The 25,227-nt window shown below is 42.4% G+C and overlaps 1 protein-coding gene across 3 annotated transcripts in view; it reads left to right on the plus strand.

Annotated features, from left to right (window-relative positions):
* The window catches only part of CX3CR1 (C-X3-C motif chemokine receptor 1), a 68,993-nt gene that overhangs the window by 12,187 nt on the left and 31,579 nt on the right, over positions 1-25,227 (plus strand). The window contains exons 2-3 of one of the 3 annotated variants that reach the window (XR_012489613.1): positions 16,871-17,016; positions 17,379-21,775. The exons of 1 other annotated variant lie outside the window; for it this stretch is intronic. The gene's annotated coding sequence lies outside the window, so the exon portion shown is untranslated. Of the gene's footprint in view, positions 1-16,870; positions 17,017-17,378; positions 21,776-22,775; positions 22,796-25,227 lie in introns of those variants that run through there. One more of the 3 variants, XM_074312588.1, reaches the window with a different exon arrangement.

The raw sequence follows: 25,227 nt of genomic DNA on the forward strand, positions 1-25,227 counted from the left end.
AGTTTTCTCTTTTTTTGTAGTGTCTTTGTCTGATTTGGGGATCAGGGTGATAGTAGCTTTGTAAAAACTTTTTGGGAGACTTCCCTCCTTCTGGATTTTTTGGAAGAGCTTGAGGAGAATAGGTGATAATTCTTTTTTGAATGTTTTGTAAAATTCACCTGTAAAGCCATCTGGTCCAGGGCTTTTGTTTGTTGGGAGATTGTTGATTACTGATTCAATTTCCCTGGTGGTAATCAGTCTATTCAGGTTTTCTGTTTCTTCTTGAGTTAGCCTTCGAAGGTTGTATGCCTCTAGAAAATTGTCCATTTCTTCCAGATTGTCAAATTTGTTGGCATATAGTTGCTCATAGTAATTTCTTAAATTTTTTTGTATTTCTGCGGTGTCTGTTGTCACTTCTCCTCTTTCATTTCTAATTTTATTAATTTGTGTCCTCTGTCTTTTTTTTAATGAGTCTGGCTAAAGGTTTTTCGATTTTGTTTACCTTCTCTAAGAACCAACTCTTGGATTCATTGATCTTTTGTATTGTTTTTCTGGTTTCTATTTCATTTATTTCCGCTCTGAACTTTATTATCTCCTTCCTTGTACTCCCTTTGGGCTTATTTTGCTGTTCTTTTTCCAGATCCCTTAAGTGTGAAGATAAACTGTTGATTAGTGATTTTTCTTGTTTCTTTAGATAGGCCTGTAATGCTATGATTTTCCCTCTTAGGACTGCTTTCGCAGCATCCCATAGATTTTGGGTCGTCGTGTTTTCATTTTCGTTTGTCTCGAGATATCTTTTGATTTCTTTCTTGATCTCCTGGTTGACCCACTCATTATTTAGTAACATGTTATTCAGCCTCCATGAATTGGTGTGTCTTCCAGTTTTTTTCTGTAGTAGTTCATTTCTAATTTCATAGCACTGTGGTCAGAGAAGACAATTGGTATGATTTCAATTTTCTTAAATTTATCAAGACTTGTTTTGTGGCCTAACATATGGTCTATCTTGGAAAATGTTCCATGTGCGCTTGAGAAGAACGTGTATTCTGCAGCATTGGGGTGAAATGCTCTGAAAATATTGATTAAATCCAAGTGGTCCAATGTGTCATTTAAGGCTGTGGTTTCCACATTGATTTTCTGTCTGGAAGACCTGTCCCTTGTTGTCAGAGGTGTGTTGAAGTCCCCTACTATGATAGTGTTACTATTGATCTCTGTCTTTATGTCAGTCAATATCTGTTTTATATATTTAGGTGCTCCTTTGTTGGGTGCATAGATGTTTACTAGGGTTATGTCCTCTTGTCGGATCGATCCCTTTATTATTATGTATTGTCCATCTTTGTCTTTTGATATATTCTTCATTTTAAAGACTATTTTGTCAGATATAAGTATTGTTACACCAGCTTTTTTCTCATTTCCATTTGCATGAAATATCTTACTCCAACCCTTCACTTTCAGCCTCTGTGTGTCTTTTGATTTGAGGTGAGTCTCTTGTATACAGCATATGCAAGGGTCTTGCTTTCTTATCCACTCAGCCACCCTATGTCTCTCTCTATATATTTTTTTTTTTTAAGATTTTTTATTGGGGAAGGGGAACAGTTCTTTATTGGGGAACAGTGTGTACTTTCAGGACTTTTTCCAAGTCAAATTGTTGTCTTTTCAATCTTAGTTGTGGTGGGTGCCATTCAGCTTCAAGTTGTTATCTTTTCAGTCTAGTTGTGGAGGGCGCAGCTCAGTTCCAGGTCAGGTTGCCATTGCTAGTTGCAGGGGGCGCAGCCCACCATCCCTTGCAGGAGTCAAACTGGCAACCTTGTGGTTAAGAGGACACACTCCAACCAACTGAGTCATCCGGGAGCTCAGCGGCAGCTGGGCTCAAGGTGCCATGTTCAATCTTAGGTGCAGGGGGCGCTGCCCACCATCCCTTGCGGGAGTTGAGGAATTGAACTGGCAACCTTGTGGTTGAGAGCCCACTGGCCCATGTGGGAATCAAACTGGTGGCCTTCAGCATTAGGAGCACAGAGCTCTAACCGCCTGAGCCACCGGGCAGGATTGGAGCATTTAATCCATTTACATTTAAGGTGATTATTGATAGGTACATAGTTATTGCTATTTTTAAATTTGTAGTTAGATTGTTTTCATCTTTCTTCTATTTACAGAAGTCCTTTTAGTATTTCTTGCAATGCTGGCTTGGTGGTAATAAATTCCTTTAGCTTATTCTTTTCTGGGGAGCTCTTTATCTCTCCATCAACTTTAAATGATAGCCTTGCTGGATAAAGCAATCTAGGTTGTAAGCCTTTGTTTTCCATCACTATGAGTATCTCCTGCCACTCCCTCCTGGCCTTCAATGTTTCTGTAGAAAAGTCATTTGATAGTCTTATGGGAGTTCCCTTGTATGTAACCCTCTGTCTTTCTCTTGCTGCTTTTAGGATTCTCTCTTTGTCTTTAACCTTTGCCATTTTAACTATAATGTGTCTTGGTGTGGACCTGTTTGGGTTTATCCTGGTTGGAACTCTCTGCACTTCCTGGGCTTATATGTTGGTTTCCTTCATCAGGTTAGGGAAGTTTTCAGACATTATTACTTCAAATATGTTCTCAATCCCTTGCTTCCTCTCTTCACCTTCTGGTACTCCTATGATGCGCATATTGTTGCACTTGATGTTATCCCAGAGGTCTCTTAAACCATCTTCATGTTTTTTATTCTTTTTTCTTTCTGTTGTTCTGTTTGGGTGATCTCTGCTAACTTGTCTTCTAAGTTGCTGATTCAATCCTCTGCTTCATCTAACCTGCTGTTAATTCCTTCAAGTGAGTTCTTTATTTCAGTAATTGTGTTCTTTATTTCTAACTGGTTGTTCATTATGATTTCTCTATCCTTTATGTCGTCTCTAAGCTCCTTAAACATTCTTATCATGTGTTCTGAACTCTGTCTCTGACAGGTTGGTTACCTCTGTTTCATTTGGTTCCATTTCTGGAGGTTTCTTCTGTTCTTTTATTTGGGACATATTTCTTTGTTTCCCCTTTCTGGCTGACTCTCTGTGTTTGCTTCGATGTATTAGGTAGATTCCCTAGAGTTCTTAGTTCTTGCTGGATTATCTTATGTAGTATGTGTCCTTTATATTTGACTTGCACTACTTCATTCTTCTCCTCTGCGTGTGCTCCAAAGGTAACTCTTGTGTTGTGTATATTTTCCTGTTAAAGAAGATCTTTAATTGCTTTTTACTTGTGAGTAGGTGAGGTTAACTCCTAGGCTGACTAGTTGTGAGACTTGGCTCTGCCCACTGCAGGGTGTTCTGTTGCATGAGGGTTGACCACTTAAATGTGGTTTGGCCTCTATGGGCTCTTGTGCCTGTAGAGAATTCCCTCTGGGTGTGTCACTTGTAGGTCAAACCCGGTAGTATTCTGGTTTGGTCTGGAGTTGGCCTCTGGGTATGTTGAATCTTGTGCCTCTTATGCTGGGCCTTGGTGTAGGGCAATTTCAGAACAAAGCAAATCACCAAGCACAACAAAAACAACAACAAAGAAAAAATCAAATACATTCACACGTAAAAACAACCGACAACCCACACTCAACACAGGCAAAGATATCAAAGATATAAAGACAAAACAAAACAAAACAGAAGAGAAAAAAAAAAGCAGTGCCAGTCTTGGCTTAAGCCCACCAAGTAATGTCCAGGTTGTCCTCTGCTGTACCAAAGAGTCCTCTGTGTGTTGTGCAGGCAAAGCCGGTCACCTGGTGCCCAGAGTGATGTTGGGACTGCAGATTTAGATGCTTGGGGCTGAGGGGTCTGGATGGTAGTTTCTACAAAGTCAGTGCAGTTTCTGCCCTTGCCTACATATATGTGCACTGAGAGTAGCACCACCAACCCTGTGTCCAGTTCTCCTGAGTCTTAGGGCACTTCTTCCGTGTGTGTGTGTGTGTGTGTGTGTGTGTGTGTGTGTGTGTGTGGCGGGCGGGAGATTTCTGAGCTGCTGAAAGCCCAGAGCCACGTCTGCCGCTTACTGCTGATCCCTGGGAGTGCCTCCGCAGTTGTAATTGCCCTGCTTCACCCACCTTCAAGTAATCCTTGCACGAGTCTCTTAGCTGTTCTGCGTGATGAGCAGAGAGTCCTTTGATGGGTTATAGATGCCCCGTTTGTGATAAGATCCAGAGAACTCAAAAAGTGCACCCCGCTGCCGCCATTCCTATCTGTTGCTTTCTAAATACTTCAGAAAGTGGAGAGCTTTCTGTTTACGATGCTGCTGAACATTTCAATAAGGCCAAGTGTGTTGTTTTTTTTAAGATGTATAACATGGTGATTGATTTTTAATTTTTAAAAATTTATTTTTCAATTACCATTGACATTCAACATTATGTTACTTTCAGGTGTACAAAACAACATCGTGATTAGACATTTATATACCTCACAAAGCGATAATCCCAATAAGTCTATTATCCATCTGACACTGTACATAGTTATTACAATAGTTTGACTATATTCCCTATGCTGTACTTTACATCCCTGTGTCTACTTTTTTCAATTATAGTTGACATTCAATATTATTTCATAATAGTTTCAAGTATGGAGTGTAGTGGTTGGACATTTATATAATTTACGAAGTGATCCCTAGATTAGTCTAGTACCCACCTGGCACTATGCATAGTTATTACAATATTATTGACTGTATTCCCTGTGCTGTACTTTACATCCCTGTGACTATTTTGTAATGAACAATTTGTACTTCTTAATCCCTTCACCTTTCTCACCCAATCCCCTGAACCCCCTCCCATCTAGTAACCATCAGTTTGTTCTCTACATCTATGAGTCTGTTTCTGTTTTGTTTCTTCATTTATTTTGTTCTTGAGATTCCACATATAAGTGAAATCATATGGTATTTGTCTTCCTCTGTCTTATTTCCCTTAGCATAAAATCCTCTAGGTCCATCCATGTAAGATTTCCTTTCTTTTTTATGGCTGAGTAATACTCCATTGAATATATGTACCACCTCTTCTTTATCCAATCGTCTACTGATGGGCAGTTCAATTGCTTTCATAACTTGGCTATTATAAATAATGCTGCAGCGAACATAGGAATGCATATATCTTTTAGAATTAGTATTTTGGATTTCTTTGGATAAATACCCAGAAGTGGAATTGCTGGGTCATTAGGTAGTTCTACTTTTAATTTAAGGAACCTCCAAACTGTTTTCCATAGTAGCTCCCCCAATTTGCAGTCCTGCTGACAGTGCACGAAGGTTCCCTTTTCTCCACATCCTCGCCAACACTTGTTGTTTGTTGATTTATTGATAACCTTTCTGACAGATGTGAGGTGATATCTCATTGCAGGTTTTATTTGTGTTTCTCTGATGATTAGTGACATTGAGCATCTTTTCATATATCTATTGGCCACCTGCATGTCCTCTTTGGAGAAATGTCTACTCAGGTCCTCTGCCCATTTGTTAATTGGGTTGTTTGGTTTTTTTGGTGTCGAGTTGTATGTGTTCTTTATACATTTCTGATATGAACGCCTTATCAGGTTGCTCATTGATGAATATCTTCTCCCGTTCAGTAGGATGTCTTCTCGTGTTGCTGACAGTTTCCTTTGCCATACAAAAGCATTTTAGTTTCATGCAGTCCCACTTGTTTATTTTTTCTTTTGTTTCCCTTGCCTGAGGAGATAGATCAGAAAAAATATATCACTAAGAGCAATGACAGAGAATATACTGCCTATGTTGTCTTCTAGGAATTTTATGGTTTGGGGTCTTACATTTAAGTCTTTAATCCATTTTGAGTTTATTCTGTATACAGTGCAAGAAGGTGGTCCAGTTTCACGTTTTTTGCATGTATCTGTCCAGTGTTCCCAGCACCATTTATTCCATAGACTGTCTTTACCCCATTGTATATTTTTGCTTCCTTTGTTATAAATTAAATGACCAAATAGGCATGGGTTTATTTCTGGGCTCTCTATTCTGTTCCATTGATCCTATGTGTCTGTTTTTATACCAGTACCAAGCTGTTTTGATTACTGTGGTTTTGTAATATAGCTTGATATATGGTAGCGTGATACCTCCAACTTTGTTTTTCTTTCTCAAGATTGCTGTGGCTATTTGGGGTCTTTTATGGTTCCATATAAATTTTAGGGTTATTTGTTCTAGTTCTGTGAAAAATGCCATTGGTATTTTAATAGGGATTGCACTGAATTTATATATTGCTTTGGGTAGTAAGGACATTTGAACTATATTAATTCTTCCTATCTATGAGCATAGTATATGCTTCCATTTATTTGTATCTTCAATGTCTTACAGTTTTCCAAGTACAGGTCTTTTACCTCCTTGGTTAAATTTAATCCCAGGTTTCTTTGTTTTTTTCATGCTATTGTAAATTGGGTTGTTTTCTTAATTTCTCTTTCTGATTATTCATTATTGGTGTATAAAAATGCAACCTATTTCAGAATGCTAATTCTGACTGATTTCTAGTTTCCTACCATTATAGTCAAAAAGGATGCTTGACATGATTTAAATCTCCTTGAATTTATTGAGACAGGTTTTGTGGCATCATATGCAGTCTATCTTATAAAATGTTCCATGTGCACTTGAAAAGAATGTCTATTCTGCTACTTTGGGATAGAATGCTGAAAATACCAATTAAATCCATCTGGTCTAGTGTGTAATTTAAGGCCACTGTTTCCTTGTTGATTTTCTGTCTGGAAGATCTGTCCATTGGTATCAATTGGGTATTAAAGTCCCCTACTATGGCTGTGTTACTTTTCATCTCTCCCTTTATGTCTGTCAATATTTCCTTTATATATTTAGGTGCTCCTATGTTGGGTAGGTAGATGTTTCTTAGGGTTATGTCCTCTTATTGGATTGATCCCGTTATCATAATGTAATGTCCTTCTTTGTCTTTTATTATAGTCTTCATTTTAAAGTCTATTTAGTCTGATATAAGTATTGTTACCCCAAAAAAACACATACAGATGGCAAATCAGTATATGAAAGTATGCCTAACACATTACGTCATTAGGGGACTGTAAATTAAAACAAAAGTGAATTGAAACCATAAAATTTCTAGAAGAAAACATAAGCAGTAAGCTCGCTGATATCAGTTTCAGCAATATTTTCTTAGACCGGTTTCCTAAGGCAAGGGCAACAAAAGCAAAAATAAACAAATGGGATCACATCAAACTGAAAAGTTTTTGCACAGTGAAGGAAATCATCAACAAATGAAAGGGCAACCTATTGAATGGGAGAAGATATTTGCAAATCGTGCATCTGGTAGGGAGTTAATATCAAAAATTCATATATAACTTACACAATTTAATATTTTAAAAAGCAAACGACCTCATTTTAAAAAATGGGCAGAGGACTTGAATAGACATTTTTCCAAAGAAGGCATACAGATAGCCAATTGGCACATAAAAAGATTCTCAACATCACTAATCATTAGGGAAATGTAAATCAAAACTACGTTGAGGTATCACCTCACACCTGTCAGAATGGCTATTATCAAAAAGAGAAAAAATAACAAGTGTTGGTGAGGATGTGGAGAAAAGGAAATCCTTGTGCACTGTTAGTCGGAATGTAAATTGTTACAGCCACTATGGTAAATAGTATGGAGGTTCCTCAAAACCTAAAAATAGAACTACCGTGTTTTCCCATGTATAATTCACACCCATGTTTTTGGCCCAAACTTTCAGGGAAAAAATCTTTCATTTTCATTTTCTAATTAAAATTTTTATTTGTTTACATTTAGTACTTGTTTTTTGTATCATAAAGGAATTTTAGCATTTATGTTTAACATTATGGTACAAGAAATTTTATGTAAAAAATAATTACAAAACACAACAACAGATACAGGGTACAAGAAATTTTATGTACAAATTTACCGATATTTATGCATCATAGAAAGCCAAGAATTCTTCGTTGTTGCAAGTTCGTCGTAAGTTCAACAAAACCGATTATTATATTCCAGGGTATTATTTTGCATATCGTTATTGATTTCTAGAGTTGCACTTTTAACTCATAAGATAAATAAAAGAATTAAAAACATTGATCTAGATATGGAATTAGTACTACCCATGTATAACGCGCATCCTTATTTTTCCTTCACAAATTTGGGCAAAAAAGTGCACATTATACACGGCAAAATACAGTACCATACAATCCAGCAGTTCCACTTCTGGGTATTTATCAAAGAAAACAAAAACACTAATTCAAAGTTATATATGCACCCCTATGTTCATTGCAGCACTCTTTACAATAGCCAAGACATGAAAGCAACCTAAGTGTTCATCTATAACTATAATATAAGAAAAAAATCATTTTATGTACATAATAGAGTATTACTCAGCCACACACACACGAAAATGAATTCTGGCCATTTGTGACAATATGGATGAACCTAGAGATTATTATGCTAAGTGAACTAAATCAGACAGAGAAAGACAGATACTGTGTGATTTTACTTATATGTGTAATCTAAAAACAAAACAAACAAACCAAAATGGAAACAGCCTCATAGATACAAAAACAAACTGGTGATTACCAGTGGGAGGAAGGGTTAGGGGGCTGGCAAAATAGGTGAAGTGAATCGTGAGGTAAAAGCTTCAGTTACGAAATAAGTCATGGGGATATAATGTACAGCACAGGGAATAAAGTCAGTAATATTGTGATAACTTTGCATGGTGACAGATGGTATCTAGGCTTACTGTGTGATCATTTCGCAATGTACATAATATTGAATCAGTATGATGTAAACTTGAAACTAATAGGATATTGTGTGTCAATTATATTTCAACCAAAAAGGGAGATATCACTACACACTGATTAGAAGGGCTAAAATCCACAACACTGATAGCACCAATGCTGGAAAGGATGGAGAGCAAGGCAAACTCGTGTATTGCTGGTGGGAATGCAAATGGTACAGCCACTTTGAAAGGCAGTGTGGCAATTTCTTACAAAGCTAGAAAAGGCTTAACATATAATCCAATAATCATGTTCCTGAGTATTTACCCAAATGAGTTGAAAACACAAAAGCCTGAGCATGAATATTTAGAGCAGCTTTATTCATAATTGCCCCAAATTGGAAGCAACCAAGATATCCTTCCATAGATGAATGGATAAACAAATTGTGGTAATGTACACAACAGAATATTATTCAGTGATAAAAGACCAGTTATCAAGCCACGAAAAGACACCTGTGTATATTGCTAAGTGAAAGAAGACTAGAGGTATTTGGAAATTCTTCTTGGAAACGCAGGTGAGGGAGGAGGCGTTCCCACGTACAGACGACACCCATTTCCCTGTTACACTTCAACTTCTTTCTTTAGATGCAATTTAGAATGTCTAAGTATTCCTCTAGGTCTTGCTTCAGGACCCCTGAATCTAATCTATTTTGCCGAATAATTTCAACAGTTAGAAACAAATATATGATGATTCCGAATTCATACCTGGGTAACTCCCCCCACCAACATCATTCGTGCTCTGACGCAGTTTGGGGAAAACCCCAGGTTTTTTAGGAGAGTTTTGTATTTAATAAGCAAAGATCAATGTTTCACAGTCAGTGAGGCTTACAGCCAATATGTACTGCTAACTCAAGACACAGTGGTGGAAACTATGATACCTGCTTCACCCACAGTGGGAGGAAGGTGCCACATACCCCCTTCCAGCCCAGCCAAGCAGTCTGAGGGACGAATGTGGAATACCCTCAAGCCCAGTTTCCAGGTTGGGCCAGAATTACAACTCAGCGCCTGGACAGAAGTAGTGCTTTGTGCGAGGTGACTGAGTGCAGGCTATGGGGAGTCAGCGGGAGGGGGCTGGCTTCCATCCACATTTCCTGAACGCCAGGAAGCTGGACCACTTGGTAGAGGTCTAGTTTTACTAAGCAACTTGACTTGGACAAGCAGTCAGGGGAGGGGATTCTGGGGCCGAGTTCTACCCCAAGGAATCTTTATTGTGAGTTTCTTGAGATCTGTTTATGTGCTGTTCCTCCATACGTGGCACAGTGCCTGGTACATGACAGCTTCACAGTAAACTGTTGAATGGAGTAGGAGGCAAGATGTAGATGTGGGGACCAGGTAAAGGTTGGGGAACAGGGCTGTATAGCCATGACTGAAGGACAATCCCTCGCTGTGGTTCCAGGCTCTCTGTAGGACTGGGCAGCCACCTGCCCTTGCCCTGTGTGGTAGTTTATGTTGTGTTCTTGGAATTAACCCCTGGTCATTCGCAAAAGGTGAATGAATTCACAGCCTTAAAAAGTAAGAGATTAAGAAAGTTCCTTTAAGAAGAAGGATGCTGGCATAGAAGTTGCTGGAGCAGACAACTGCACCTAACTTTTTTTTATATATATATATATAAATTTTATTAGGGAATATTGGGGAACAGTGTGTTTCTCCAGGGCCCATCAGCTCCAAGTCGTTGTCCTTCAATCTGATTGTGGAGGGCGCAGCTCAGCCCCAAGTCCAGTTACCATTTTTCAATCTTCAGTTGCAGGGGCGCAGCCCACTGTCCCATGCGGGAATTGAACCGACAACCCTGTTGCCCAGAGCTCGTGCTTTAACCAACTGAGCCATCCAGCCGCCCCCTGCACCTAACTTTAGGTTAGCTATTTCTTATATAAGAAAGGGTAGGTAAATTTCCTGACAATAGGAGATATGACATATAGACTGAGGTCATCTGATTGACATATGTTGGTTATATAACTAGCTTCTCTCTGCGCATGCTCTTACCCATTATGCATACATAAAAACCTACGGGCGTGGGGCTGGAGGGAGCAAGCCTTATTGTTCATTTTATTTTCATTATAATGAGGCTAGAGTTCAAATAATGGACAGGTTCCAGCAGTTTGTGCAGGCGCCAAAACCAGATTACTCCGGTTAGGGTCTTATCTCCTCTTTTTAGGAGTGTTTGGACACCTTTGATGTATTCCTAAGGGGTGAGCCCGGGTAGTTCCTGGGCAGGGGACGCAGGCCTGGGCAGTCCTCCTTCAGGATCACTTTTCTTAGCCCTTTTTTTTCCTCATCAGTTTCCTGAGGCCGCTGTCCTTCTCAGGGGACACATGATGTCAGTTAGTTCCAATGTTGGTGATATTAACCTTGGTCATTGGATTAAATGTCTGCCAGGAGTAAAGTTGCTCATTTTTCCCTTTGTCATTAATAAGCCATTTATGGAGAAAGGCTTCGAGACTATGAAAATATCCCATTTCCCATCAAACTCTCCTGGGTGCTGCTCAGGAAGCTTTTGTGGAAGAAATTTGCTCAAAGATAAAACATTGAAAAATGTCTGTATGGCCTTAGCTCAGGAGGTATGAATTCTCATTTTCATCAGTTTCTTTTCATCACTTTCCTGTTTGGGAGCATTGTGGTTAGTGACTAGTCAGGAGTGGGTGAGTCTGGGCCTCACACACCAGCATAGAGAGAGGAGCAGGGCAATGCGGGGAGATCATGTGGTCATTTCAGTAGATGCAGGAAAATTGGTCAAATTCAGAAGCAAGTGAAACTCTCCAACTCTGCCAGTGGGAGTGTAAAAATTCTTGCAACCACTCTAGAAAATGGTTTGGTATTTTCTCCTGAAGTGCACCATGTACATACTCTATGGTTTGCCAGCTCTACTCTGAGGTATACATCCAACCCAATATATACACTCCCCAAAAGAGAAGTATTAGATATTCATAGTAGACTACTGGTAATTACTCAAATGCCCATCGAATCGTAGAACAGATACATAGATTCCGGTATATTCACACAAGAGAACACATTACAACAATGAAAATGAATGTCTACAATTATACAAAATCCTATAGATGAATCCCACAAACATAATCTTGCACAAATGAAGCCAGACACAAAGACAGCATACTGTGTGGTTCCATGTATACAAGGGACCAACAAACAGGTATAATGAACCTGTGGCATCAGAAGTCAAAAACTCGCTCCTATTGGGTGCATGATAAGACGTAAAAGGGCTACTCAGGCTCTGGCAGTGTTCTGCCTCGTGATCTGGGTGCTGGTCATTCAGATGGATTCAAAAATTCAATTCTGACAACACCAAACGTTGGCAAGGATTTTATCGCTCTGGGAACTCTTGTATAGGACTGGTGGAAGTCTAAGGTAGTTTAATCCCTCTGGAAATGAGTTTGGCTTATCTAGAACAGTTAAGTGTGGGCATCCTCTGTGACCCCGACATTCCGTAGATGGAGAGTTGCCTAGGGCACCAGGACGTATGTGCAGGACTGGTCACTGCAGCATTGTTCATATTAGCAAAGTTCCCAGATCAACCCCAAACATCCGTAACGATGCAGTGGCCAGACAAACGTATATCCAGTATTCCTCCGTTTCTATAAAGTTCCCAAAAGGCAAAGCTATTTACATTCATGGTAAAATTGCAAAGAAGAGAACAGGAATCCTTCATAACAAAGTCTGGCCAGCTCGCCTTTGAGTGGGGGAGGGGCGGGGCATGACTGAGGAGAGGCACAGGGAGACTTAGAAGGCACGGTCATGTCCTGGTTCCTAACTTGGACAGTGAGTAGAGTGGTGTTCATTTGATTATTTTTTAAACTGCACATTGACATTTTCATGTTGGAATACTCAGTGTACCTTAGGATAACTTTTTTTTTTTTTAATCAACAACGCATAAACAGAAACAAAAAAGAGGGAATTGGACTAGAGAATGTTTATGGCCTTCTTCTGCTCATTCATTGGTACAAGAAACACTTGGGGAGCACTGGGCTAGGTCCTGGGCATTTCCCAGAAGAATGAGAGAGAGAGAACCTGGTCCACAGCTGTCACCATGTAGTCCCAGGTCCACTAAAGCCTCTCACGCGCTGGCATGGGTCAGTTCTCAGCTTGAATATGTCACCCCAAGCCTCTGCTTTGTGCAAAACAGAGCCTACTCAGCACTAACCACAAAAAAAGAAAAGAAAAACACAAAGCAATTCACTCCCACCAAGAATTTAGCAACTTTACCGTACCACTTCCCAGGAGGTTCTGGAACTCTCTTCATTCTCAGGATCAACATAAATTCCTCCTTTTGCACAGCAGTTTGTTCCCTTGGCTCCACCCCAAGTGACGTAGCTCTTCCAGATAAATCCAATGGCCACCCCAACAAGATGCTTGGTGATTCCATTTCCTCTGCCTTGTTTCAGTTCAAGACCAGATGCGTTCACTACTGTGACAGAGGAGCACATCCAGGGCTTCAGGAGCAAAAGCAGGGTGCCTTATTGTGCTTGGGCCTTCCAGGTAAGAATGTGGAAGTGGCTCATGTACTACCTTGAAGGATGGGTGTGCCTTCAAGCAGAAAGTAAAGTATTATTGTAGGAAAAGCATTTCTCTGGGAGTCTCAGAGCCTGGGTTCTCATCCGAGCTGAGCTCCCTTGTTGCCCTGGACTCGGGGAAAGCCACGGAACCTTTCTGAGTTTTAGTCCAGTGCTTCCAACTTTCATGTGCACACGCACCTGGGGAATCGTCCTAAACTGCAGGTCATGATTCAGCAGGTCTGGGCCCAAGATTCTGTATGTCTAACCAGCTCCCAGGCACGCTGTCTGCAGATCACATGTTGACAAAGGGTTAGGACCTTTAAGATAAAGTGAGGACAAAGCCTCCATGAGGATGTTGTGACTTGATTAGATCCTACCTGTGAAAATGCTTGGAAAAATATGGTGATCCTAAAACTGTAATGGAGTGTTATTATTGTGGGGCTGGTGTGTTCCAACGCTTGTCCAACAAACAGGGAGTGGCGCCTCCTCGCCTCCACTGCTTGATGCCACAGCCAGCAGACATGGCAGCTGAGCCCACCAGAAATGTCAGTTGTGCCAGGAGGACACACACCACTCAGACAGACAGCACACAGTGGAGAGGCTCGTGGAGAAGAGAAGATGGCAAAGCAAGGGTGTTCTGCGGTAACTGACAGACGTGCATGAGTCCAGCAACTTCCAGAGCTAACGGGGTGGGGGGAAATCTCTGCACACACAGGAAGACCTGCAAGACAGCAAGGAAATACACACACTGTCCAAGCCCTTCTGTTAGTTTCATGGTTTCTCTAAAGGCTAGAAGCCAATTAACCCTAGAAGCTCCATAGAGAGCTTTGCACACAGCCCAGTCAAGACGGGCAGGTGCACAAAGGGGCAGATGGTGGGGTGGAGAAGGTGAGCCAGGACCACTTTGGTGTTGAACTCAGATTAGAGACCCTCCACAGCCTCCTGGGCCGACATCTGAGAGCCTTTTTGCCTCCCAGGCGCCAGGTCACCACTTTCCATGCTGGCAATTTGCTCTCAGATGCTGCTCATTTTTGAATAGGCAGCAAAGTGGATTGCCAGGTAGAAAGAGTTTAAATAACTCGCCATAGTCACAAAGGTGAACACACCTTTGAAGTACCAACAGCCAGCAAGGGGCCATCCCCTGTGGGCTGACACTAATTCCAAAGTAAATGGAGTTGTTGGGAGCTGAGCAGACACCCCAGTTGTCGTGCGGGGCAGCCTGCGGGGTCTCAGCTCCCGCTCCCCACATAAGAACGCAGGACATGGTGAGGCCAAAAAGGAACACCCACGGAGCCATAGGTAGGGGAGTCACACCACCATAGTCTCGTTGGCGGCTGGGTTGGAGACACAGGAAGCAGGAGCCACACTGTCTGCAACCTTTTGTCCACTGCTCTGCAATCTGCAACCCACACTCCGCCGTGCTAACTGCAATCCGCTCTTGCTAGCTCAGCCACCATCTTCTCGCTAGCTCCCATTTTCTGCTAGCATAGCCACGGCAGTTATATTAGTGGCCAATGGCTCACTGGTTACAGCTGACGGCCAACTAGCCACAGCTGATGGCCATCCAATCACAGTTGATGGCCATTTACTACCTGAGCCAGCACCTTTCTATGTGAGGCCGAGAGCCTGGAAAGTGCTTTCTGGGGCTCTGTCCCCACACCAGTTGTGCCTGCTGCTCCTCACAGAGGCCCCAGAGGTTGAGATATGATCACAGCTGCCAAAACAGGAAGCTCTAAGAACTGGAATGTTGAGTAAGGCTGAAATGGACATTGGCAGGAGCCCATGGTGCTGCTGTCCCAGCTGGCTATGGCCAGCAGAGGTATTACGTAGTTAACACGTCATCTCTGAGAAAAGCTGGAACCCACGTGCTTGGTGGTCGGTGATGGGTGGCAAGGAACTCTCCTTTTAACTTGAGGCCATAGAAGGAAGGGATCGTCTAGTTCAGGGCTTGTAAATTTGCTGTGTGTACACATCACCTGGGCTCTGGTTAAAATGCGGACTTAGCTTCATCAAGTCCAGAATGGGGCCAGGAGAATGCATTTCTAACAAGCTCTTACATGATTTCAATGCTTTGGTCCATGGACCACATTTCCAGTAGCAAAGATCTAGAACAGTGGTTCTTAACCATCTCCACACATTAGAATCACATGGGGGGGGGGGGGGGTGTTGCAAAAAACTCAGGGGTTCTGATTTCATTGGTCCGGAATGGGACCCTGACACTGACATTTTTAAATCCCCTCTGTAATTTTATAAGCTTCTGAGATTGAGAAATATTGATTTAGAACATGTAAGAATCGTAACTATTATATATTTACATTGTAAGTGTTGTTTATGGGAGACAAACGTGGTTAAAGAGTTAATGACTGCACGGACAAAACATGAGGCTCAATGTCATTCTCTCCAGGTGAGGTTTGTGCCAGTGTGTGAGACGGCTGCTGATGACAGCACCCTTGCACCTTAACCACCACCCAGCTGTAGACAGTGGTTTCCAGCAGTAAGGCTAACACTGAATGGGTTAGGGTTACTTTCAACTGTGTGTGCAGGAGGGAAAGAACGGTGCGTGTGAGTGTGAATGCAAGCAGACATCTCTGCCTCTGTGATGGAAACTGCATAAACAAACACATCGACTAAAACGTCCCTGATACTCTGACGAAGCCTTCCTCCCTCAGGTTTCACAGTTTAAAAGTTTTTTTTTTTCTTTTTCATTTGACACAAGACAATGATGGCAGTGCGAGACCAGTCACTCTGTTCAGTTCGTGTTTTTTGTATTGTTTTCCTAGGGCTGCCATAACAAATTACCAAAACCTGGTGGCTTAAAACCACAGAAATGTATTCTCTCACAGTTCTCGAGACCAAAGTCCAAAATCAAGGTGTTGGTAGGGCCGTTCTCTCTCTGAAGACCTGGTGGAAAATCTGTTCCATCCTCTTCTCAGTTTTTGGTGTTGCTGGCAATCTTTGGTGTTCCTTGGCTTGTAGACGCATCACTCCAATCTCTGCCTCCATTATCACATGGTCTGTATCTCTGTGTATATTCTCTTCTTCTTATAAGGACAACAGTCATATTGAGTTAAAGGCCCACTCTACTCAAGTATGACCTCATCTTAATAGCATCTGCTACAATCCTATTTCTAAATTAGGTCATGTTCTGAGATTTCGGGAAGGACATGAATTTTGGGGGGATACCCTCCAACCCAGTACACTTGTCTTACCTATAGGTGGAAAGATTCCTAAGGCCACCACAGGTACATATTAGAAATGCTTTGCCCAAATACTTTGCAAGATGACCCTTAAATATGAGTCTTCTATCTAACACCCAGCCCATTCCCTTTCCAGCAACTTGTCAGGCAGCGCTATGTAATGGAAAGAATGCAGAACACGGAGTCTGGCAGACCTGAGGTCTAATCTCCACTTAGCTATGTGACTGTGGTTAAGTTGCTTAAATTCTCTGGGGTTGCATGATCTGTAAAATGGGGCAATAGCAGAGATAACCAAACATCTGTTGAGTACTTTCTTTTGTGGGATACATCATATAAGAACCTTTATTGTTGTTATTTAATTAACAGAAATAGTGTCTTCATGAAACCGTGAGCATAAATTAGTTAACATTGCCTGATACATCGTTGGTGACGAGCAAGAATTAGTTGTTGTTTTTTCTATTACTCTCTACGCCAGGTGCTGACATTTCTCATACTCCAGCCCACACCACTCCCCAGCATCCCTAAGCAGTCACCCAGGTTACTGCCCGTGCTCTTCTGATGAGCAGCGTACAGCAGGAGACTTGGAAATCAGCTCTGCCAGAAACTCCCATTGTGACTTGGGTGAGTCGTTTAAACTCTTTCTACCTGGCAATCCACTCTGCTGCCTATTCAAAAATGAGCAGCATCTGAGAGCAAATTGCCAGCATGGAAAGTGGTGACTTAGCGCCTGGGAGGCAAAAAGGCTCTCAGATATCGGCCCAGGAGGCTGTGGAGGGTCTCTAATCTGAGTTCAACACCAAAGTGGTCCTGGCTCACCTTCTCCACCCCACCATCTGCCCCTTTGTGCACCTGCCCGTCTCGACTGGGCTGTGTGCAAAGCTCTCTATGGAGCTTCTAGGGTTAATTGGCTTCTAGCTTTTAGAGAAACCATGAAACTAACAGAAGGGCTTGGACAGTGTGTGTATTTCCTTGCTGTCTTGCAGGACTTCCTGTGTGTGCAGAGATTTCCCCCCACCCCGTTAGCTCTGGAAGTTGCTGGACTCATGCACATCTGTCAGTTACCGCAGAGCACCCTTGCTTTGCCATCTTCTCTTTCTTCTCCACGAGCCTCTCCACTGTGTGCTGTCTGTCTGAGTGGTGTGTGTCCTCCTGGCACAACTGACATTTCTGGTGGGCTCAGCTGCCATGTCTGCTGGCTGTGGCATCAAGCAGTGGAGGCGAGGAGGCGCCACTCCCTGTTTGTTGGACAAGCCTTGGAACACCCCAGCCCCACAATAATAACACCCCATTACAGTTTTAGGAGCACCACATTTTTCCAAGCACTTTCACAGGTAGGATCTCATCAAGTCACGACATCCTCATGGAGAAGTGAAATATTCCAGTCATCCTTGAACTCTGCTTCGAAACAAACTCTCAGCGTCTACTGCAGATGCCCTTGGTGCCAGGCCTGTGTGCCCTCAGCCAACTTTTGAGTTCATCTCATCCACGGGGGACAGTTCCTACAAGGCCGGCAGCTTTCTCCCGCTTGACTCCCTGCCTGAGGGCTGGAAGTGCCAGGATTGAATGACCCAGGGGCAGTGTTCGATCAGTGGGGGAGAGGGGCAGTGACAAGATACCCCACCATCCCTGTTGCTTGGTGGGACCATTGTGAGGAGAGTTCTGCACAGTCTCTCAGAGCAGGGCAGGGACTAGGAGAAGGCAACAGAGGCACCGGCCAAGTGCAAAATTTAACGCAGCACTTATAACCAAGGTTGTGCCAGAACGTCAGCACCTAAAAAGGGAGTGCCTCCTTAAGTGTGGCTCTCTGAATGCCTCATGCAAGTCCTGGCCCCGTCTCCAAGGTCCTTAGCCGGATTAGGCCCCAGGGGCTCACATCAGAAGCTACTCAGGTACATCTGGGGTCGTTTCCTTCCCTTGCCTGTCTCAGTTTCTGATTCCTGCTGCCTGGGACCACCGCTCAGATAAACCACCCACACCCAGGTCTTTACCTCAGGCTCTGCTTCTTGGAGAGCTAAGACTCCTTCTAAAGTCTCCTTGTCAACTGTCAGCCTTATCTCCTCTACTGCTGGGATGATTGGGGTGCAAGACCTTCACAGGATTGGGTGTTTTAGCAAGGCCCGCATTTAGATTTCAGTCTTTCTTATTGTAAACTGGCTTCTCTCTGGTGGCAGAAGCATGGCTGCTAACGCTCCTGAGCCTGTCATCCTGCCAGCAGCAAGGGCGAACCCAAGAGATGGAAGAGTCCTAGCAACACTGGAACCCCTTACGTTCTTTTAAACAGCTTCGCTGACATATAATCCATAGGCAACCCCCCATTTAAAGTACACAATTCAATGTGTTTTTACATAGTCACAGATTGCAACCATCACCACCATCAGTTTGAAAACATTTTTACCACCTCAAAAAGAAACCCTGCACCTTTTAGCTATAACTGCCCATCTCCTCCTGTGCCCCATCCCCATCCCAACTCTAAGAAGCCATGAATACACTTAAAATCTCTATACATTTCTCTATTCTGGACTTTCAAATGAACGGAATCACATAATAGGTGGTCTTCCTTCAGTTTTAAGAAATAACCCCACAGCTGAGGCAGAGGCCAAGACCAGGATGGGAGTTTCCACACCGATTTTAGGGCTCGGCCTTTACTCTCCTTCCTGGCATTCCTACCCCCACGGTTTCCAGTTGGCCTGGTGGCCCCGAATTCTGATCTCTGTCCCTCAACCCAGAACACAAGATGCCAGCCTGACAGAAGCAGACACAACCATACGTGTCCATGCTTATCCACTTAGCCAGGTCATGGTCTGGAGATTGGGGCAATAGAGGAAAAACTGTGGGTACAAATTACATTTAATGAAGGATTTGGGCTTGAGATCCAGAAGATAACAGATGCAATTGTGATTTGTAGAAAAGGAGGAATCCAGGGAAGGGATTATTTTAGGGTACTGGAGTGGGGGTATTCTCCGCCAAGAAAACAAATTTCTAAAAGCAATAAAATCCTCTGTCATCACCTGCTTTCTTGGACCACTCCTGGCACTGACTGTTGCTTGCTGGCTGCTCCAGGAAGCAGACTCTGAGGTGAAGGTTGGAGTGCCAGCATTTATTAAGGGGTGCTCTTGGGATCAACACCTGTGGAAGGGAGGGGAGGGAGGCAAGAACTGGGGAGATGGAGAAGGTAAGCTGTGACGTAGTCTCAGTGATGGCCTCAGTTCAACCCCCAGGGAGCTCTGAAGCTGAAGTGACCCTGCTGAGATGTCTCAATTTGGGTTGAGGAAGCCAGGCCTCGATAACTGGATATTGACCAGTCATTGCGCGCAGGCTGTCCCAGGAAGGGGTTTGAACTTTGGCGAGGCTGACAGCAGGGACCATCTGCCAACAGCACTCCCAGAAGCTGGGGGAATAAGTTTAGTTTGAAGACAGACAAGGGTGAGGAGTGTGGGGTATGGGGGGGAGTGGTTTCTGATATCCAGTGCGGTTCCTTTCCACCTGGGTCATTCTCTCCTCTGCTGGACAAAAAGCTCCTTACGGAACACTGGAAGGAGTGGCTCAGAGGCTACCTTCACATCACACAATGGACCTAACAAACAGTAAGACTCAGAGCACACTTGTTGGGCTGACGAGGTTCCTCTGACTTCAGAGAGCCTGCCTTCTAAGAAAATCAGTTCAGACATGACATGCTAGTGGGAGTCTTGATAAAATTCAGAAACTCACTATGACTGTGCCTTGTGAAGTGCTGGTTCCGTTCTTGTGACTGAGCTGGCTTGTGGGCAGGAGGAAAAACCAAAGAGGAGGCAGGAAGGGAAGAGGAGGAGGAAGACTGATGCCCAGAGGGGCGAATGTGGGGACAGGGCAGGGAAGTGGCCAAGGAGCAAAGTGGTAGGGAGGGCGCCAGTGAAAATTCAACCAGCGTTGAAAACAGGACCACGGTCTGGGGAAGCAGAAAGGATACCTGAATTCCCAAAAGACTAGAACCTCCCGCCACCTCTCTCTCTCTTACACTCACTCAACCAAAGCTCAGCTCCCCTAAACCCACCTTCTTCCTGCTCTACGTCTACCCCCACACAGCAGCAGCTAGTGAGACACTCGTAGCCTCCCAGCTAGTGACATTTATTTCCTGACAATAAACCTCAAGTAGGCTTTTCAACACTTCCAGGAGATTCTACTCACTGTCAGCCTACCAGCCTCCGAGACAGCCATTTCACCCCGATCCTCTGTCCTCATTCTCAGCCGATGTCCTTGCTTCCGATTTCACTGAAAAAAAGAAAGATAGACAGAAAGAAAAAAGAATGAAAGCAGCATTCTCACATACTGCTATCCCTTACTTATTTCAGTCTGTATCAGGAGATTCTAGGCTCAACCCTTGGACCTCTTCTCTTTCTGTTGACCCCACTAGGTGCAGTCGTCCCTTCCCATGGCTTTAATACCATCAACAGGCTGGTGAGGCCAACATTTATTTCCCTGGTCGAGCCCATATTTCTTCCTTAAACTTGGTTTGTACTGGCAGCTACCTACTCAACAGTTCTATCTGACGCATCTAAGTGTAATGTATCCCCCAAAAAACTCTTAATGCATGTTCCACAAACCCGGGCTTCCCCGGGAATGGCCTCTCCATAAATGATATCTGCATCCCCTGGATGCTCAGGCCAAAAACTTCATTCATTTTTAATTACTGTGAAGTACAGTATGGGGAATATAGTCAATAATGTAAAACTGTGTATGGTGTCAGATGGATGCTGAACTTGATGAGGGGATCACATCATAAGTTGTATGGATGCTTGGCCACTGCGCTGTATACCTGAAACTAACATAAAATAGTATCAAATGTCAATTATTATTATTATATATATATATGGTCATGGGATGCAACATACAGCATAGGGAATGTAATCAATGGTATTGTAATAGCGATCTACAGTGTCAGATGAGTGGCAGGTTTATTGAGGTTATCACTTTGTGAGAGGGTAAATGTCTAATCATTATGTTGTTTTGTACACCTAAAACTAATAATAAAAAATGGGAAAATTAAATAAAAAGGCAACGTAATAGATTATTATGGTGATAGAATTATTCTGCGTCTTGACTGTATCGATGTCAATATCCTGGTCGGGATATTGTACTACAGTTTTGTGAAACATTGCGATTGGGGAAAACTAGGAAAACGGTACATGAGATCTCTTTGTATTATGCCTTATAACTCCATGTAAATCTATGATTGTCTCAAAATAAAAAGGCTAATTTAAACAAACAAACACCACTATCCATGTGTTTTCTATATACCAATACAACCAGTTGTATCATTAAAACTTTTTTCACTTATTTGAATATTACAGGTTGGAAATCTTTGCATATAGGTAGCATTCTGTTCTATTTCTTCTGATATATCCTTTGCCCGTTTTTCTACTTAGTGGCCCTTTTCTTTTTGGCATATAAAAACCCTTTCTATATCATGGTCATCATTGCATTGTATACGCTATTCGTATGCCTCTAAGATGAGAGCTGATTTTCTTTTTTGTTCATAGTTTTTTAAATAATTTTTTTAGTTTTCAATTACAGTTAACACACAATATTAGATTATTTTCATGTGTACAACATAGTGATTAGACTTATATAACTTATGAAATGATCACCGTGATAAAGCTAGTATTCATCTGATACCATACGAGTACATAGTTACTACAATGTTACTGACTGCTCCTATACTATGCTTTACATCCCCGTGACCATTCTGTAACTACCAATTTGTGCTTCTTAATCCCATCCCCGTCGTCACCCATCCCACCAACCTCCCTAGCATCTGACAACCATCAAAATGTTTTCTGTATCTATGAATTTGTTTCTGCTTTGTTTGTACATTTATTTTGTTTTTTAGATTCCACATATATGTGAAATCATATGACATTTGTCTTTTTCTGTCTGACTTATTTCCCTTAGTGTAATACTTTCTAAGTTCATCCATGTTGTTGCAGATGTCAAGATTTCATTCTTTTTTGTGGCCGAGTAATATTCCATTGTGTTTGTGTGTGTGTGTGTGTGTGTGTGTGTGTGTGTTTGTGTGTGTGTGTGTACATATCACTTTTTCTTTATCCATTCATCTATGATGAACATTTAGGTTGCTTCCGTATCTTGGCTATTATAAATAATGCTGCAATGAACATAAGGGTTCATATATCTTTTTGAATAGTATTTTGGGTTTCTTCAGATAAATGCCCAGAAGTGGTATTACTGTGTCCTTTTTTGTCTCTTGCTATAGCCTGTTTTAAAGTTTATTTTGTCTGGTATAGTAAGTAATGTTACTCCAGTTTTTGTTTTTTTTTCCATTTTCATGAAATATTTTTTTCCATCCATTTACTTTCAGTCTGTGTGTGCCTTTTGATCAGAAGTGAGTCTCTTGTGGACAGTATATGTAAGTATCTTGTTTTCTTATCCATTCAGCCACCTTATGTCTTTTGATTGGAGCATTTAATCCATTTACAGTTAAAGTAATTGTTGACAGATATGTAGTTATTGCCATTTTACTGCTCATATTTTTTTATCTTTTTTTTTTTCTTCTTCTTAAAGAAGTCCCGTAACGTTCTTTGAATACTGGTTTGGTGGTGATGAACTCCTTTATCTCTTACTTGTCTGGGAAGCTCTTTATCTGTCCTTTGATTCTAAATGATAACTTTGCTGGGTAGAGTAATCTTGGTTGGAGCGCCTTTGCTTTTTATTACTTTGAATATTTCCTGCCAATCCCTTCTGGCTTGGAAAGTTTCTGTCGAGAAATCAGGGACAGTCTTATGCGAGCTCCCTTGTAAGTAACTAATTGCTTTTCTCTTGCTGCTTTTAAGATTCTGTCTTTGTCTTTAACCTTTGAAATTTTAATTATAATGTGTCTTGGGTAGAGTGTTAGGAATTGAAAATCTATTTGAAGAAATAATGACGGTCGCTGTTTGCATGTCTGTGGGAGGAATTGACCTTCAGGCTGATTGGTTGTGAGGACTGGCTGTGACTACAGTGGAGGAACTGTTGTGCAGGGGCTGACCCTGTCATACAGGATTCGCTTTACCAGAGCTCTCGTGCCTGCCCAGTGTGCCCTTTGGGTGTGTCACTTGTGGAGGTGGTTAGGTGGTGCTCTGTGGGGTTTGAAGCTGGCCACTGCGTGTGTTGGTTCTGGGGCCTCTTGGGAGGGGCTCTATTGTAGGCCAAGGTTAGCCACTTCTGGTGCCCTACACATGGTCACTTGGCATGAGCCACAAAGTGATCTACAGATGGTTGCCACTTGTGCTGGTCTAGGAGGTTCCTGGGAGAGGCTAAACTGTGAATAGAGACCAGCTATTGCTAGTCCTGGGCTTTGGGCTGCTCAGCAAGATGTATGGCATATGCCAAGGCCAGATGTCACTTCTTTGGGGTTTGTGAACCTTTGAGAGATTTTAGGAAAGTCTGCAGCATAAGCCAAGACAGGGTGTTTGTATGTAAAAGCCATTGGAAGAGGTTTGGTTGAGCCTGTAAGTTGGGTGGGACAGGGTCTTAGGTAATCATTAGGGTGGGGTGAATGAACAGTGTTAGCCAGGTTGATCAAGATTCAGATATGGTGCTCCTCTGTGTCTGCACATTGGGAGCATGGAGGACTCAACAAAGAAACAACGACTTCTGCCAGCACTTCTGTCTGGGAGAAAGCTGCCCCTCCAGTCCTTGCCCCGAAGTCAGGCAATTCAGTTCCTCCCCATATGTCTCTGGTACCTTTAAAGCTGCTGCCCCAGCCATGGAGGTCAGAGTGAGTGAGTCCATCAGCGAGTAAGTTTATGATCAGTCCCTTTAAGAGGAACACTTGGGACACTAGCAACCCTCTGTCTCACCCAGCCACAATGTCCACTGGTTTTCACAGCCAGAAGTTATGGGGACTTCTCTTCCCAGCACTGAAACCCTGGGCTGGGGATCCTGGTGTGGGACTGAGACCCCTCACTCCTCAGACGGGACCTCCACAGCTGAGAAGACAAGGAAATGAGCTCAGATCTGAACTCCAGTCTATCTGATACCAACCCCAGGAAATATTATTTTTAGTGTTACATTATCTTCAGTATGTGCTAACTGCATATACAGGTTATTTGCATAGGATCAACATTGTTCTTATAAATAAGACTGATCATAGCTAATTTATTGACCAATCTAAGTAAATACTACATACATTGTCACATACATACATTGTCCCATTGAATCCTCACCAAAACTCTAAGAAACAGGAGCATTATAATTATCTCTATTTTGTGAATGAGGAAGCAGAAGTTTAAATCAGTTTAATAACTTGTTCAAGGTCACAGAGCTAATAAATGGCAAGATCAGCACAAACCCAGCTGCCCTAACACCAATACTCTATGAAAGTGTTAGGTTTCAGGGACTACTGGGTGACCTGATGTAGATCAGAACTGTTAATGAACAAAAACTGGCTTAAGGTTGAATTCCTGGGAGGGACTGAAATTGGAATTAAGTCTTGGTTTGTTGTGCTCGAAGCAAGCAACTTCATCTTGGGCCTTTCGTTTCTTTCTTTCTCTCTGTCTCTCTCTCTTTTTTTTTTTTTAACAAACCCTCACCCAAACCAACCATTTTATAAGTAAGTCAGATTTCAACATTCTTACCAAAACAACACTCCCACTCTCTGGTGTGAAATGAGCATTCTCTCCAGCCCTTGATAACTGTCAGGAGCTGCACAATTCAAGGAAGGGAGAGAAGAACGACAAAGCCCTTCACGTGAGTAGGAGAGATCTAGAAATCTATGAGATCATAAATGCTAACACCTCTCCAGGTATGAGTCAAAGAGTTCATTGAGAACTTCAAAATAGTTTTATTTCCAGATAAACA

Source organism: Rhinolophus sinicus, linkage group LG10 (genome assembly GCF_036562045.2).
Source record: "Rhinolophus sinicus isolate RSC01 linkage group LG10, ASM3656204v1, whole genome shotgun sequence".
In the NCBI taxonomy this organism is placed as follows: domain Eukaryota; kingdom Metazoa; phylum Chordata; class Mammalia; order Chiroptera; family Rhinolophidae; genus Rhinolophus; species Rhinolophus sinicus.